This window comes from Phalacrocorax aristotelis, chromosome 1 (assembly GCF_949628215.1).
Source record: "Phalacrocorax aristotelis chromosome 1, bGulAri2.1, whole genome shotgun sequence".
Taxonomy (NCBI): domain Eukaryota; kingdom Metazoa; phylum Chordata; class Aves; order Suliformes; family Phalacrocoracidae; genus Phalacrocorax; species Phalacrocorax aristotelis.
The window spans coordinates 74,999,204-75,013,627 of record NC_134276.1 but is presented as its reverse complement, the minus strand read 5'-3'; the positions used below and the strand labels follow the sequence as shown (position 1 = coordinate 75,013,627).

The window sequence follows — 14,424 nt, the reverse complement described above, 5'->3', positions numbered from 1 at the left end:
TTCCTGCTTAGGAATTAACTTTGCATTCTGCAGACAGGCTTCTGTGCACTTTGGAGGTGGGTGATGCCTGCATGCCATTTTTCAGCCAGCTTGCAATATTTGTTTGCTCTTCTGTCATCACAAAAGCACAGTGGAAAATCTAGCTCTGGCAGTGTTGGCCAACTGTAGTCATGGACGCTCTCCATGCTTAGCTTTTTGTGTGTCAGTAAGATTCAGCTGACAAATTCTCTTGAATGAGTCCATCTCATGGCATCCCTTCCTCTTTCTGTGGTTCTAAAACCACAGAAAAATAAGTCCTTTCTGTTAGTGTGTGTGCCCTGTGATGCCATCAGTCCCCAGGCAGCAGCTAAAACGCCTGTTTACCTGTTGAAAAAAAGGTGTTTAATGACGTTTGGGGTATTTTAGCTATTTATTTGCTCGAATTCCCTTGTAAAGTTTTCTGATTTGACAGGACAAGGGGTAATGGTTTTAAACTAAAGGAGGGTAGATTTAGACTGGATATAGGGAAAAAATTTTTTTACTATGAGGGTTGTAAAGCACTTGCACAGGTTGACCAGAGAGGTGGTGGATGCTCCATCCCTGGAAACATTCAAGGTCAGGCTGGACGGGGCTCTGAGCAGCCTGATCTCCCTGCTCACTGCAGGGGGGTTGGACTAGATGGCCTCTAAAGGTCCCTTCCAACCCAAACCAGTCTATGATTCTATGATATATTTACAGAGCAGTGTTTTTACTTGGATTCTGTCCTCAGTCCATTTCTTCTGGACAGCTTTTGACCCTGTTTCCAAATTCCCATGTTTATCAGTTATCTCTGAATTGATTTGAATCTGAACTTTGGGATGTTCTTCCTCTTTGATGGAGGAGACCTAGCATTTGACTATGCTTTCTTGCACTTCTGAAATCTCAAGTAAGCAACTGCAGAGATGTTAGAAAAACGAAGCCTAATTTACTGTATGTGTGTGTAGATTTAAGGGGGTCCTGCCATAGTTCTCTTTTATAAATTGTCAAGTCTAGCTAAAGTCTAGCTAAAGGAAAGCATGAAAAAAATACCCAGCAAAGCAGTGGGGCAATGGGCTCAAGTTGGAACACAGGAAGTTCCACTTAAATATGAGACGAAACTTCTTCCCTGTGAGGGTGCCAGCGCAGTGGCACAGGCTGCCCGGGGAGGGTGTGGAGTCTCCTTCCCTGGAGACATTCAAACCCTGCCTGGAGGCGTTCCTGTGCCCCCTGCTCTGGGTGTCCCTGCTCAAGCAGGGGGGTTGGACAAGGTGATCTCCAGAGGTCCCTTCCAACCCCTGCTGTTCTGTGATTCTGTGAAACAATCTTCTAAGGGGGTATCTTCTAATTTAAAACCATATTTTTAAAAAGGCCCACTACGTGGCAGATATTAAAATTTCAAGGGAATTTTTTAGTGAGTTGATCTCTTTCCGAGCTTGGGGCTCTTCCTTTCATATAACATCAAAAGGCTGATCTGTATTTAAATGAGAAAAAGCATGTATTTGCCCCTGAATATGTCTGATCTAAAAAGCATAATATAAAAATAATTATTTTATAGTTTTAAAAAAATCGTTCTTGTTTATGGAGATGATGTTTTAATGAATTATTGAAGGAGAAGAAACATAATCTGATTTATAGTCATAGCCAGATTATTCTGATACTAGAGAACTTGAAACTATAAAGAGAAAAAACTTTAGATCCTGGTCTCAGCCATATTCTTTTATTTTATGCTGAGGCACAAAAAGGCCTGCTTGGGTTTTTGAAACATCAGAATATGTACTTAAATGATGTATGAGGGAGAAGTGAATGGCTTTAAATAGCAGCACTGAAATGGGTGGGAACTGCAAGCATGGATTTGGGGGCTTAAAAGTAAGGATTTGGTTAGCCGGTATTAGAGAAGACTATAAAACGGGAAGATGTTATACCTGATGTCAAAAAGCCTTTGGAAAAGAACACACAACATTATTGGATGCTGTCACAGTTTCAGCTATACTTCATTTCCACCCTTACTTTTTCTCTTTAACTTCTGGGTGCACTCTGTAATAAAAGCTGTGGTACAGAAGCCCTTATCTATCTGGCTCAGTACTTCTCTTCCTTCTTTTCTTTCCTATGGGCTTCTATAATCTCCAGGCCACATTTTACCACAGATTTGGTAAATTCTCTAATACTTTCTTCACTGTTTAGTTTTAATAATCCCTAATTAACCAGTGTGTCCTCGAGGACCTTTGCTTGTGTCAAGTTCTTGATATAAAAAAAGTCAGTTATCAGTTGTTGATTGTATGGTTTCCATGGTATCATGGATTAAAGACAGCATCTCTAAATTGCAGGCTGATTAAAAAAATGTAAAAAAAATCCCTCTGACGCACTTTTTAATCTTACTAACTGTAGAGATTTACAAATTTTCCAGCTTTCTTCCTATACTCCTTTGTACACTTAGAGAAGACCTTTCCTCGCTGATACAATTCATGTTTACTGGATGGTGCAGCTGCACAATCCAGCTTGTTGCTGCACTGTGGACTTACTGCTGGGAAGGCTGTAGGGGATCTCAGGTCTTGGGGCCTAGATAGCTAATAAAGTTACCAGCATTAGAGGTCCAGGGCTGGGGTGAAGAGCGGGCGGGACGAATTGCTTAACGTGTGTGCCCTAGTTTCTGCGCGGATGTCCTGCATGAGCGAAACGAGTGTAATTTATAATTTAGTCAAGACAGGATTTAATGTTTATTCCTGTCTGCCAGGGAGTTGGTGGGTGGACTGTGGCGTGGTTGGCAGCACCGCATGCAGCATTCTTGGAAAGCGGGGTGTGGGACATGGGCCCATTTTACAGATAGAGTTAAATGCCTCTGAGTTAGCAACAGAACGTTTGTCTAGCATTTCAGGGAGCAGAACTAGGAAACCCTGCCTGCTCAGATCCATTTGAGATGGTGGCATTCAGCGCTAGGACTGGAGAGCTACACATCTCGTCATGTCCTAATGGGTACTTACAAACGTGCAGCACGCTTGCTGTTGGCAGCTGTGCTCTTGGCGGCACATGTGCTCTCAGGGATATGAATCTGGCTTTTTCTGGCATGAGAGGTTGGTGTGGGTGACCACCAGATCACTCTGCATTTCCGTAAGGCCTTGTGAAGTGGAGAGCTCCTGGTAGGAGTGATGGTATGGGTTAGGTCTTCAGGTAGCTGGCCAGGCTTCCTGCTGTGGGCTGGTTCTTGCTTTCTGAGCTGGCTGCTCGTAGAGAGCTCTGAGAGACAGTTGCTCCGTTCTGCTTGGTCTCTTCTGCTTAAACTCTCCGAAGTGCTGTGCCTTTTACATAGGTGCCTATCTCCTCCTGAGAGCTGAAATAACAGGTTTGCTTATATGTGGTGTGGAAGCATATAATTTTTCTGTAGACTTGCTATGCCTTAAACCATTTGCCACGTCTGACACAAAATCAGGTCTGTGCTGACTTCTTGTGTGAAAAATCTTGTCCAGTCCTTTAGAGACAGGTGGCTGATATGTTGCCTGAGGTTGGATTCAATTTTTAAAGTGATTTATAGACAATTACCTATTTGCTTTCTTTGCAGTTTTGCATGATGTCCTGTTCTTGGGGTTGTTGCAGCCATTGCCCGTTGTGGCTTCATAAATACCTTTCTGTGTCAGGTCATGACAGCTTCCTGTGTTGCCTTACCTCACCTCACTTCTGAGGATGAAAAGATCTCTATGGACTCAGCAGGTTAAAAAAAATGTAATAGCTAGATAGGCTATTAAGCTTGATCACTTAAATATCTGAGCGGATGGTGCAAAACCAGAGTACAGCAGCATCTTAGAGACACCTAGTGGCAGGTCCAAAAGATTGCTGTTCAAGCTCTTGGGCTGCTGTGGAGTGGAACTCTTCTTTGGATTCCTGTGGGCTCCTGTGGAAGATTTTCTGTCGTTGACTTTAGATAAATATTATAAAGCCCAAAGAAAGAAAATTAAAATGAAGATAGCCGGAAGTCAGGAAATAGGCTTGTGGGTGGCTAAGCATAGTGCCTTGACCAACAGCATTATCTAGTCTTCATACAATTGCATTGAGCTTGTTACTACCATTATTTTCTGATGTTCATATGGTTTATTTGTAGGGTACATAAATCATTGTAAGGCATGGGTTAAATACCAGGTTTAAATAAATACCACCCGTGAAAGGGCTGTTTGAGATCTGAAATCTAGCCATTGGCCTCATAAATCCCACACCTAACTTCCAGTGGAAAGGAGACCAGTTAATGGCTCGATCATCAGGAATACATAGGTACATATATCTTTAGGTAGGCCCAGAAGGCCTGCGTTCAGTGTGGCAAGGATAATTAAGAAGGATGGATACAGTAGAGGGAGAAGCAGGTCATGGAGACCCGTTAAATGCCTTTAATCAAGTACTGTCATTGCTGTACTTGAATTGCGCAGTAGTGGAAAGAGCAGGGAGTCATGGGGGCGTTAGAGGATTAAATCAGGCAGCTGGAATGGTGTGATGTGGGCTTTTTAAAAATGGTTCTGATAGCATGCCTGATGCCACCTGAGAACATAGGCGTCCATGTGCTAAAATGTGATTTTCCTTTAATTCCAATATTAAATAATATAAAACCAATACAAATCTTGACTAGCTGCATATCATCATCAATATTTGTTATCTGACCTGATGGGTAGCTATAAACTTGAATATGGGAATGTTGATAAAGAGCAGGCTGCTCCAGCAGTGGGAAAGTAGCTCCTTCGCCCACTCAGTTACTTTAGAAGGAGCATAGCAAGACCGGGGGCATCAGCCAAGCCTTAGGACAAGCCGTTACTGCTCGGACAGCGTGGTGCCAACTGGCAGTGTGTTGCTTTCATGCAAAGCAGCCACTTCTGGCACCAGGTGGCTTTTAGCAAGTACAGGAGTTCCGGTGGACGTCGTGTACAGGAGTGCCTCAAAGCATCATCCATCTTGGGGACAAGGTGCTGTGGATCAGATCTCGCTGGGAGCTTCTGGCTTTGCTTGGATCAAGTTCCTTGTCCTTGCTGCTCCGTTGTGGCTTGGTGGTCTTGCTGCTGATGTAGGCCGAGTGGCTGCACTAAGACAAGGCTGTTCTGAATTTGCACTCACCCAGGACAAGGAAACAAACCCAAGCCCACGTTACAAAGGTGAGTTATTCTTTAGGGAGCTCGTTGCCCCAAGCAGGGTTTGTGGAGAAGGGTGTAGGATGGATTGCATGGGACAGTATCAGCTGCCATTTTAGGAACTGAAGCATCCAGCACTGGTTGTGTTTTACAGTTTTGAGTGAGCTGGGTGTAGAAGCTAGGCTGGTAAGGAGTGGTGATGGGTGAGATTCATTCATCTGGTATATGCCCTTGGAATGCTTATGAATATATACAAAGAGTCAGAGAAGAATAAGCAGCCACATCCTAGAAAATAAATTGTTTCGTAGAAAAGACTGTATCGCAGCACTGGGAAAAATATGGCTGAAGATGTGTCTGTGATACGATGAAATGGTAATGCTAACATTTTGCAATGATGCATAGCTTCTCCACAGCTGTGGGAATTCCTGATGATACGGAATAGGTGTAATAATTGGATTAGAGAGTACTTGAAATAATGAGAATTAGGGAGTTTGGCAACTTATTCCTGCTTTCCAAAGGCTTTCTTGTAGATGCCCTTACAAAGAGGTTATTTAAGGAAATTAATACAGTGGAAACCTGTTTGAAAAAAACAATAGGTGAAGTAAAGGACTAATTATTCTGTTCTCAGCACAAAAAGCATTAACAGCACAGTGTCCCACTAACTGCTGTTGAAAACAGAGACCTCAACTTGCTCGCTACAGCAGTACGGTGTAGTTTGCTGATGATTAGAGAGGATTTTCAAGAGTAAATAAAACGTTAGATGCAACGTCAAGCAGTCAAATACAAGCAAATAGGCTTTGAGGAGAAATTGTTTGGAAGTTCCCTTGCACGCAACTGCCTCTAACCCCTATGTGCAGCAGGTTTGTGGGTTCTGTCTGCCATAAAACAGTGGACGGAAAGAACAATCTTGACAAACTTCAGTGAAAAAGAGCCAGCAGTTTCGTTTTGTGGTGCAGCATCAAGTTCATTAGATGAATCTTGAAGAAATAAAAGAAAAACAGAACTTGGAATTGGAGAGCATTACATGAAAAAGGTAAGCGCACCTTAAAATGAGCAAGTAGACATGTTTGTTCTGTTTTACAGGAAAAAAACAGAGTGGGAGGTTGTCAGTGAAAAACAGCCATTCTTGTTTTTTCTATTTTTAGTTTGGGTGGACAGTGGCATTGCGGAGACGAAGAACATACGCGTGAGCACCCTCTAGAGGACATTTGAAAGGGTTTCCTGCGGGATACCCTCTGCTTGCTTTAAGGTTAGGTCCTCCATCCCGACGGCCGGGCTCTCTCCCTCGCCGTCCTGCCAAAACTGTGAAGTGGAAAAAACCCCAAGGGCCCAGCTTGGGCCGCCCCATGGCTCCTCGGGGCGGTGGATTTCCCTCCGGGGGCTCTCAGGGTGATGCTGGGGGCACCGGCCCCGCTCGAGCGGCGCCGTCTGAGGGTCACTTTGCAGGATCGGACTTTCTCTGGTTTGCGTACGGGCACGGCGGGGGCGGCACCGTCGCCTCACGTATAGATTTGTCTTCTTGGGTGTAGGTTTCCCTTGTGCGTACGGCCCAGAAAAGGCCTCTTTCATCAAAAGCAAAGAGGGAGACCGATCACCCCCCGGCGGCCGAGCGCGCAGCTCCGCCGCCTGCGGCAGCCTCGGGACGGCTGACGGCTCCCGGCTACCCGGGAGGAGGAGGAGGAGGAGGGAGGAGCCGGAGCCTGCCGGGGTGGGAGGGAAGGAAGGGGCGGCAGGTTTGGGATGAGGCGGGAGGAGGAGCTGGAGCGGCAGGAAGGGTGTTTCCCTGCGCAGCTCCCGGTTGAAGTGACTCAGGCAGGAAACTCCCCGCCAGGCGCGGCCCAGGAGCGGAGCCGCCGGCCCGACGCGACCATCGGCAGCGGCGGCCGGGCCGGGCCGAGCGGAGCCCCCGGGGCGGGGCGGGGCGGGCGGACGGACAGACAGAGGGGCCCCTCCCGCCGCCGCGCAGCGCTGTTCCCAGGAGCCGGCGGCGAGCGGGTGAGCAGCGCTTCCCCGGGCCCGGAGCGGCCTGGCTGGGGGCCCTCCCGCCGCTGCGGCGGCTTCACCCCCCTCCTCTCTCTACCGACGCTTTCTCTGAGGCGGCGGGCCGTTCCTCGCCCTCCCCCCGCGCCCCCTGGCTAACGGCCGCCGCCCCGATACGCTTCTTTTTGATTTATTTCTCTCCCCCCCACTCTGCCCCCCGCTGTGTTTTCGGTGCCCCCCGGGCTGACCCCCTGGCAGCAGGCTGCGGCCCGCCCCGCCCCGCCGCGGGGCCTCCCCAGCGCCGCCGCCTCGGAGGTGCCGGTGCCGCCGCCGCCGCTTGGGCGGAGCTGGGCCCCGCGGGGCGGGCGTTGCCTCGGAGCCGCCGCTGTGGCGGGACGGGACGGGAGGGAGAAGGGAAGGGCCGGGAGGCGGCTTGGGCGGGCGCTGCGAGGCGGCTGTCGGCGGCAGGCGGGTGGTCGCTCCCTCAGGTGGGCCCCGCCGGTGCGTAAAGCCTCTGGGGTAGTTACCTGAAAGGTACCTAAAAACTATGATTTTAGTCTCTTCTTTTGGGTGTGGGGTCTTAATTGTTCTCTCTCACGCGTAGCCCGTGTGCCTGTAGCACAGGGGAGGTGGGAGTTCTGCTTCCTGGGCTGTCCAGGAGCGGATCAGGTGGGGGAAAAAAAAAAGTAAAAAGCCATGTGCGAGTTCATCCCGCTCTTCAGATGGAGGAGATAATCTAGTGTCTGTCTAAGTACATAGAGTAACTTCTTGAGGAAGTTGAGTTTAATCCAGTTAAAATAATTATGCTGCAGCGATGTAAGCATGGAACTCCCCAGATGGACGTCTGGTACCCCGGCTGTCTCCTAGCAAAGAGATGAAGGCAGGCATGCACCTCATCTGCGTGAGAACTCCTGTAGTTCATCAGCAACGCTGCTAATCGTTTTTGCCTTTCAGTAGGCTCTCATTGCCTTCATTTTTATTCCTGCGTCGTTTGATGACAGGTTTGAGTAGCATTTAGACGTGTAAATGTTTGTTTGTGCCAGGGAGGCTGTTAGGAGGATGTTGTCTTTGTGGGATGCAGCCAGTCTGCCTAAAGTGATGGCTGGAGAGTGTGCATTGGAGCAGGAGGAATTTCTTCTTAATTAGAAAGTCAGACAACACTGTACTGTAAACTGTGGGAAATGGAAAGCTTGGGCTAATGAGTGACTCCAGTCCTTATTGCATTCCAGTTACTTATCTGCCATAACTTTATTAAAATATAAACTTATTGCACACATGCAGTGTTGCTGGTTAGCATGTTTTTCAGAGTAGAATTTCTAATAATACTGTAATGCAATTCTGTGATCTCTCGATTATGTGTATATTAATTACACTTATACAAACTGTTTTATGCTCAGACTGAGTACCTCTGAGCTATGCGCTAGACAACTGCATTGCTAGTCCTTACTTAAGTGTTCTGGTTCTTGGCTTTAAGTCTTACTTTTACCTTTCAAAAACTCTTTTTTCTGCATTTGTAAACACATTCTCCTGACCTAATGTAAAAGGTTCTTTAAGTCTTCCCAGACAACTGGTCTGTGAAGTCTGGCTGGGTGTAGGCAGCCAGTGTCTCTGTAGCTGCCAGGAAGGAGGAGGAGGAAGAATTCAGAAGCAGCCTGTACAGCACTGGGGTACAGCAGGAAGGCTTAGTCCCAGTATCATCAAAGCTTGCTCAGCTTGCCTTCTAAGAAATGTACAGCAGACTGTACATTCTCTGCAGCAGCTTTAATTTTTTTTTTTTAAAGCATGCTGTGGCTGATGGAATATCTTAACTGTAATTTATGGTTTTCAGATTGCTATATCTATTTTTTTTTTTAAGAATAAACCTCTCAGAATCTTAGAAAAATAAACAAGGCACCCCCTCTACCCTGCCTTCAACTGCCTTGCTGAAGATGAGTAAGACTGTGTGTGTTTTGGTTACAGACCTTGGGTTTGGTCAATTCCTGTTGAGGGTCATGATGAGGAGGGCAGAGTGGTGTTTGAAATGTGTTAGCTTAAAGCTTCTGACTTAATAGATATCACAGTATTTAAACCTAAGTGGAGCTGAATTATGTAAGTTGTTTAAAAACAAACAAACGAAAAAGAGATCTGCACTGTAAGAAAGGGAATGTTCCACAAACAATCCACACTTTTCAGTTTTTAACTCCTGAATGTGTGACTTACAAAAGCTGGTAGTCCTTTAGTGATGTGATGTACTGGTAATATCCAAAGTGTTGGTGAACAAAATTTTTGTTTCTTCAGTTTGCCTTAGGTGGAAATCGGCCCTTCGGCTTGAACCCACGAATTCTCTTGGCCCATTATGCAGACTTTAAAGCACAGTTAAATAAGTAACAGATATCTGCTCAAGGTATGTGCTTTATGTCATTAGAAGTTTGTCTGATATGCTCCTTAGTCTTGGTTAGTACTTTGTTTATTCATTCTGTGAGAGAGGTCTTTTGGAAGGTGGCTCGTTCCCGAGGGTAGGTTTCACAATCTTGTCATAACTCTCTTCTCAGAATCATCTGATTTTTATTTTTCATTTTCTCAAAGATTTCCAAGATATTCAGGCTGAGGTGAAAGCTTCAGGGTGGTTGGATTGGAGCTGCAAAGTTGGAACATAAAGATGGAACAAAAAATCCTCATGAAGCTCCTTTTCTTGGATTCAGTTTTATTCATCCTTTGGCCTGAAAGCTGCTAGAATCGCTTGCAGTGCTGTACGAGAGCGAATTAATTGTAGCATAATTTCCACACATGTTTTATGTGTGCATCAAGACGATCTCATTTTACAGTCATTGCTCTGCCTTCTCGGGGCAAGTTCGTCATGTGGTTCCTTTACTGTACCAACAAGTAAAATAAACTTTAATGTTGGGCGGGATGTTATGCTATAGTGAATCAGAAGTCAGCCGTATGATTGACTTAGCTTCCTTTGAAACAGTGCGAGTTTCTGAATTTTTATTGTTTATATATTTTTAAATAGCTGTAGTTACTATGGCAAGCCCCAACTTAATAAGCGATTATTTTTGAACCAAATTAAGCGCTTGTTTACCTAGAGGTGCTGCAGGAGCTTGACACAACCCAAGCGTGAATGGTCAGTGAAGTGGTTTGGTCAGATCAGTGCATCCACTTGGGAACCTAATTGTTTTAAACAGCACTGAACTCCCATTCGGACATGCTCTCAGATCACTTGGAGGAGATAGCAAATATACTTAGAAACTATTGACATTTAGAGCATACACCTTGTTACAAGCAGCCTCTGGCAGACCTTATTCTTGTAGGGCATTTTGGTAGTTATTGGCTACATTGTTATTTGAATACGTAACAAACGAAAGCCGCTGACATTGGGCCTTTTTTGTGCATGTGTGCAGATCTGATGCAGTAACATGAAAGAAGTATATTTTGGCATTGTGAAATGTGATTGTATACCTACAGAAACTTACTGACGACATAGTAAGAGTATTATATTTTAAGCTACAGCCATCAGTTTAGGATTCTTCTTTACATCTGCCTTTAGAAGCTGATGTTTGTAGGGCTTAAGGGTATGGTTTGCTGGTAATACTGATAACTGAGAGTGTGTATTGATTTGCTTGATTTATTCTATTAATCCACATCACCTGCTTTTCTAGTGGTAAAATTAATGTATGAGGCATTGATGAGACTTGCTACAGGAAGGCAGAGGGTGCAAAATAACAGATAATCTTTCTATCTCTTGGCACCAAAAATGTTGTGACTCATCTTTTGGGTAGCTCCTTATCTCTCGTAAACACACTGGTAAAAAAGCCTGAAGCTTGTTTTCTTCATAGGACTTAAAAGATTGTCTCTGTGTCAGTATCTACTGTTTGCTCTCTACCTCTATTATGCCTATAAATACATGTGCATTCATAAATGTGTGCATTGTGGAAAAAATCCTGTCTTCAAACAGTTCAGTGTTTTTTGAGAAAAGTCGCAGTCCTGGCCTTCTAACTGTAAAAAGTAGGGTGATGGTGATCGTGGGTACGGCACAAATAATTCTCAGGCATTTGCCACCTCAGCAGAAACCCCCCTGCCCTCAGGCTAGCCATTGGCAGGACAGCAAGTGAATTTATAGCTGTGTAGCCTTTCTAGAGGAAGACCATTGTAGGGGAGGTGAATTAAGGTTGTGGGCAGCAGAGCTGAGAGCAGAGCTGACTGAGGAGGGACCCCAGCTATGCAGGCCTCCGTGACGGGCGGGTGGTCCCAGGGATGGCTAAGAGCAATGCTTGTGCTGTGCTGCCATATCCCTTCCCCACATTGTCTGTAGCTGTTTCATCCCACTAGTGCTCTGCCTCTGCTGTCAGGGACCCAAACAGGGCATCTGCCTCATGGATTGGTGAGGCACTGAGCTCAGGGAGTGCTGTCTGGGATGGAAAACCCTTTGTAGCCAAATAAGCTGCTTGCTGGGTGCTCCCTTCGTGGGGCTTACCTGGCTGTGGATCTGTGACCCTCCAAGTCATGCAGCAAGGCCGTCTTTTCTCAATAACCTGAGAGAAGTAAAGGTGAACGTGGTGGTCCTTCAGTTGGGTGGTTGCTCTCTGGTTCTGCTTGTGTGTTGCGGGGACAGGTGCCCTGGCATGGGTGCACCTTAAAGTGAATGACCTCCCCAGGAGGGGGGAGGTTCTACCTACTAACTTTAATAAAGCTTTTCTTATTTCAAATAATTGGGTAACACTGACACATGAGGAACTGACACTTCTTGCTTTTATTAGGGGTAAATGCCGTGGCAGGAGGCTGTGGTGGCCCCCTTTCCCTGGCTGACAAAGCAGTTACTTGTGGAGTGAAATTGCATGATTCCCCCATGCTTGGACCAGATGTTGGGAGATTTTCTCAGTTTAATGGTGTGTCTCTCAGCAAGCCTCTCACAGGGCTGGTTTCTGCAGGTCTGGTTTTCAGGAATGTTGGTCAGGAGGCAGTAGAATGCCCAAGCAACTTTCAAAAGCCAAGAATCACTCATTTGGAGCAAAAAATGCCATTCCCCCGCCCCTCCCTCCACCAAAAGGCATCATTAAGACTTCAGACAGTGTGTAGACTTATGCTTATTAGATGGTACTCTCTACCAATGAATAGCAGGGTTGAACCTTAGTAATGTTTGTATGAATTAATACCATAGTAAGTAAAAGAAAAAAATAAATGGTGCTTTTGGTTTTAGAAACAAATTCTCAGATTTCAAAACCAGTACTGTGGTTTTATGTTAGGGCATGAGTCTCCAGAGCTGACATGCTAAGTAGTGACTGCAGCTGTGTAAATGGTACAAGTTGCTTTTGGAGATGCTTACTTTATACACTGCAGGTATACAAGAGATTTGTTTCTAGGGTTTAGATAAAAATATGGCAGTGCTGTATGTCGCTTTAAAATACTTTAATTCTGATAGGGGCAAGGATGCTTTATTGGCAGGAAATAAAAATGCTGTAGACCTGAACTTGATTTATAGTTGTCTTTCAGTATAGCTCTAATTATTTTAAGTGGGTTCACTGACATGTTAAATCAATAAGGAGAGTACACTGACTTATACATTCTGAATGTAAAGTCCAGGTAAAATATCATGATGTATTACTCAAGATAGATATCAGAAGTAAAGCTTTTGATAAATTTTTCACTGAAACTGTATGTTTTCATGTATTGAATAATGTAAAAAGGTACTTTGATGTATAAATGAAAGTACAAAATGTTACAGATGATGACCTCTTTTAGAGGAAAAAGAAAGTTTAAAAATGAAAAGCTATTTGCTTATTTCAGTTTTCTCCTCCACCCTGTCCTCTAGTATTTCCTTAATTTTTTAAGAGAACCATCAAATTATAACTCGCTTCTTGTCTGATTCTTCCCCTCCTCCCTAAAATGCATGTAGTGGTACTTTTTTTTTCATAACTTCTGAAGCCCGTTTTTAAGTACCGTACATCGTACGCTACTTCACAACATCATACATTATTCTTGTACTGTGTTGGATACTAAATAAAAAGCTACTTTTAGCATGAATGATATCTATTTGCCTAAAATATCTTCCAACTTATTTTTTGGATAAAGAAACATACTTTTTTTTTTTTTTCTTCAATGAAAATTGAGGGAGTTGTACTGCTGATTTTAGTAAAGACTTTCAGGTAGGGGGAAGGAGTGGGAATTACAGTGCACAGCCTCTGTTTTAAAGAGTAATTTTTATTGAAGCCTTCCTTTACTTTTTAAACTTAAAAATAAGTCTGTGTTGAAGCCAGAGCTTCACCTGCAGGTTTGCATTGAAAAAACCTGCTGGATATAATTAATGCCTGTCATGTCATCGGGAGCATATGCTGTAAGATGGAGCTGGATGCATAATATGGAGGTGCTGCGGAAGGGAAACTTGATGGCTGCCTCGGCCTCGGTGGTGCTGGGGCTGGTGCCAGGTGGGCTCCAACAGGAAGCCGTGAGACTCGCCTTGGAGCAACCATGTCTGGAAATGGGCTCAAGAGGAGAGTACTATCTCTCTCTCCCCTGAGAAAACAGCATTTTCTTCCTTATTTGTCCCCAGCCTTATGAAAAGAAAGTACTGCTTAAATAAACAGTTTGTCTAAGGCTGAGGGATTCTGTTATTACTTAAATAGAAATTGAAACACTCCAGACTCTTGTCTTCCTCTCGATCCTTGTGGCTCGTCTCCCTCACCAGCAGTGTGACAGACTGATGCTCAGCCCACCATCCACTGCTTCTTTCAGCATATGCACCCTTTTTGACTGAAGTAACAGCAGTACCCCCACCCCAAATACAAAGGACAACCAACCAAACCCACACTGAATAGGCATGAGCATGAGCAATCTGTGATGGTAGTCTTTCTGCGGGATGAAACGTGGTGTGTCTGAGGAATGCCAAGTTAACTCAGAGCGTACGTGCTTTCTGCTTTCTGGGGTGGTTATTGCTCTTGCTGCTTCCTTCCTTGTTCTTTACAGAGTCCTTATTTTGGGAATCTTATCCTTGCTAAAAAATGAGAGAGTTTTTCCCAACTGCTAAACATGCCGTAAGCGCTGTGCTTCAGTGCTAAACTTTAGTCTTGCCCAAAGCAATGCTGTGCAGCATTGCTTCCTAACACACCCATGCAACAGCAGGAAAAATCAGAAACAAAAGTATGGAAGAAATGCGCGTTGAGGACAGCTGCAGGAGATCTCCGCAGCAGCACGGCAAGATGGCCAAAGGGGCAAAACAAGAAGAGAAGATTAAACAGTGGGGGAGGGGAGGAGTGAACTGGGTGAGAGGAAAAGAACATGAAAAAGAGAAGGGGAACGAGTGAGTCAAGAAGCAATAAAAAGAACGGGAAGCTGAAGGACAAGCAAAACGTAAGTTGCAGTTGATGCAAATCAA

At 45.0% G+C, this 14,424-nt stretch overlaps 1 protein-coding gene across 4 annotated transcripts in view; it reads left to right on the top strand.

Annotated features, from left to right (window-relative positions):
• Nucleotides 1-6,906: 6,906 nt before the first annotated feature.
• The window catches only part of CYFIP1 (cytoplasmic FMR1 interacting protein 1), a 78,327-nt gene continuing 70,809 nt past the window's right edge, over nt 6,907-14,424 (top strand). For 2 of the 4 annotated variants that reach the window (XM_075093761.1, XM_075093771.1), the window contains exons 1-2: nt 6,949-7,091; nt 9,354-9,459. The gene's annotated coding sequence lies outside the window, so the exon portion shown is untranslated. Of the gene's footprint in view, nt 7,092-9,353; nt 9,460-14,424 lie in introns of all 4 variants that reach the window. The other 2 variants (XM_075093790.1, XM_075093781.1) reach the window with 2 other exon arrangements.